At 41.7% G+C, this 3,263-nt stretch overlaps 1 long non-coding RNA gene across 1 annotated transcript; it reads left to right on the plus strand.

Annotated features, from left to right (window-relative positions):
- The first annotated feature begins 146 nt into the window (after positions 1-146).
- Positions 147-515, plus strand: LOC138590936 (uncharacterized). Its single transcript, XR_011308068.1, has 2 exons — positions 147-345; positions 452-515. It is a non-coding gene; the product is annotated as an uncharacterized lncRNA (long non-coding RNA).
- Positions 516-3,263: the final 2,748 nt, after the last annotated feature.

Genomic DNA, 3,263 nt, shown 5'->3' on the forward strand with positions numbered 1-3,263 from the left:
AGGTTTTCTTACTGCAGATCAAGTTTCAGACACTAAATATATCATGAGTGTAAAGGACCTCAATACACAGTGCAGTATGTGTTTAATTCATGTGTTCATAATACGTAATTCATGGTTTTATTTTGATATTTGTGGTTTTATTTTGATATATTTCCTGTTATACCGGAAGTGAAGTGAAGCGGTGCAGCAGTGTAAACATAGACAAGGAGACAAGGAGAAAACGGGAGAGATAAAGTGATACACAAGTAAGACAAACTGATGAAAGTGTAAAGATAAATGAAACAGTATTAAGGACGAACGGGGAGAGAAAGAAAGGAGTTTAGCGCCAGTCGAGAGGGCAACAAGGTAACTATTTCATTTGTAATTGGTAAATTTGAGTTTAAAATGATATCTTCCTGGTGCTAACAGTAATGTATTGTCTTCCTTTCTGCTTGTTTAATTTCTGTTTTAGCTCTTACGTTGGTCCATGTATGTTGTTAAGAAGATTGTCGCAAATAAACAGCATTAGACCATCAGTCCAGGCTTGCTTAATTCGGCTGGGAGCTACAGTAAGAGCTTGGCCAACCGCCGCCACGTTGTACAACGGGAGCTCAACGTTGCAAGGTGTAGTACCCGCCATGGACAGCAGGTGGCAGAAGTTGACCTGGAAACTGAACCAATAAAGAAGTAAACAAGGTTGCACTCAAAATGAATGACAACATTAATGAAAAGATTGAATGTCTACTAAAGGAAATTGAGGATCATAAATGCTTGCTTAAAAATGCAAGTGAAATTACAAGACAGGACATTAAAGAGACAATTGAATGTAAAGAAAAAATGTTGAAGGATTTACAATGTAAAGCACAGAGCACTACAGACGAACTTCGCAGCTCTGCAACAGAAAAAATGCTTGCTCATCAGATGGAAGAAGCTAGCAAAAAAGAAAAAAGACTTACCAACTTATATGAACAGTGGAAAATCCAAGCACGTCAGGCCAGGGAAAAACTAAAGTCAGACATAAATGAGGACGACCTGTCATCGCTTGCAGAAATTATAGATTAAGGAAAAAATGACATTTTGAAACTCTTTATTGAAATAAGAAATCTTGGAGCACCAACAGCTGATTTAAGGCAGAAAATTGATGCATGTGAAGCAGTAACTCGTGACATTATCAAAATCATATATGAAAGATTAACGGGTATCAACGGAGATTTTGATGCAGAAAATGAAAAATGTCGTCTTCGTGAGCTGCTGGAACGAGACTATGCAGTTTCCATTTACGGTTCTACTGCTGCACGGTCAAACAGCACCCGTCATTCTTCGTCATCACACATAGCATCCAAACAGGCTGATGCAGCAAAGGAGGCAGAATACAAGATTCTGCAAGAGGAAAGTAAGCAAAGGGAAAAGATAAAAGCTCTAGAAGAACAGCACAAGAAAGAGCTGGAAATTCAAAGGTCTGAGCTGGAGCGCTTGCAAGCTGAACGAGACGTAGAGGCAGCTAGAGCCAGATTTGAAGCCTATAACAGAGAAATAGGTGATTTCCAGTCAGCCAAGAGTGAGCAGGTGCGTGGTGAGCCAATCCATTTTATTGAATGGAAAGCCAGCTTTATGTCATTAATAGACAAAAGGGGCATTTCTGTTGCTGATAAGCTGTATTATTTGAAGAAGTATGTTACTGGTCCAGCTCGTAAATGCCTAGAAGGCACCTTTTTCAGAAATGATCAGGAAGCTTACCAAGACGCCTGGAAAAAACTCAACCAGCGATATGGCCAGGCATTTGTAATTCAAAGGGCATTTAGAGATAAGTTATCAAGCTGGCCAAAAATACAGTCTAAAGATGTAGAAGGACTAAGAAACTTTGCAGACTTTACAAATGCTCGTCTGCTAGCTATGCCTCATGTAAAGGGCCTGGAGATACTTACGTTTGTGAAGAGAATCAAAGACTCATTCAGAAACTGCCTGAGTGGGCAGCTGCAAGATGGAACCGCCAGGTTACCAAAGCCCTAATGGAAGGGAAGGAGTTTCCCAGTTTCAAGGATTTTGTTGCATTTCTGTTGTTGGAGGCAGAAGTCGCCTGCAACCCAGTCACCTCCATCTACGCTCTTCGTTCTTCTGAGTCATTCAGTGACAAAGGGAATCAAAGGGACAACAAGAGAAACAGGGCAAGTGTCTTCAGTATAAAAACAGACGTACACTGTGACAAACAACAACTTACCAGAGCAAACGTGGGATCTCCATGCATGTTGTGCAAAAACACACATCAGCTCCACAAGTGTCCAAACCTGATGAAAAAATCACTGGGGGATAGAAGGACATATGTTAAGGATAACAAACTGTGTTATGGCTGCTTGAGACAAGGTCACATGGCAAAGGATTGTCAACGTGGACTCACCTGTGACACCTGCAAGAGAAGGCACCCAACCTGCCGTCACGATGATAACTACTTCAAACCACAGACTACAAAAGGAGAATGGCATGTGAATACGGAAAATGCAACACAAACTAACACCACAGAGACAACGGCTGTTATGTCACTTAATGTTGCTAAGGAAGGACAGTCTGCTAGCACTTCAATGATAGTTCCAGTTTGGGTGTCATCTGCTGCAAGCCCACACAAAGAAAAACTTGTCTATGCTTTATTAGACACTCAAAGTGACACCGCTTTCATTGATCAAGAAGTGAGTCGTGAGCTGAAGATGAATGCTAGTCCAGTGAAACTAAAACTAACGACAATGATGGGAGAGAATGCAGTTGTAAATAATGAAAGGGTGTCCGGTCTCCAGGTGAGGGGTTACAGCTCTGCAACACACATCCACCTCCCTGCTGCGTACACAAAGGATTGTATACCTGTAAACAGAGGACACATACCAACCTGTGAAACGGCTAAACTCTGGAGTCACCTATCACCGATCGTAGATGAAGTCCCGCCACTCCTCAGTTGTGAAGTAGGTCTCTTGATGGGCTACAACTGTGCCAGAGCACTAGCCCCTAGACGAGTGATACTAGGCAAAGATGATGAGCCTTATGCTGTGCAAACAGATCTAGGCTGGAGCATAGTCGGCAGTGTAGCACCTACCCTTAAAACAGATATGATGAACAGCTTTTGTCACTGTGTTGCTGTAAAGGAAATCCCCCCAGTAACTCCCATGGATGCAATTCGTGCTTTAGAAAGAGACTTCAAAGAAATCAGTGGACATGACAAAACAGTGTCTCAGGATGATCTCATCTTCCTCAACAAACTTAAAGAAGGCATAAAGCAAAATGAACAAGGACATTACATA

This window comes from Semicossyphus pulcher, unplaced genomic scaffold, assembly GCF_022749685.1.
Source record: "Semicossyphus pulcher isolate SPU_LCO1_2020_fin unplaced genomic scaffold, fSemPul1.0.p SCAF_14, whole genome shotgun sequence".
Taxonomy (NCBI): domain Eukaryota; kingdom Metazoa; phylum Chordata; class Actinopteri; order Labriformes; family Labridae; genus Semicossyphus; species Semicossyphus pulcher.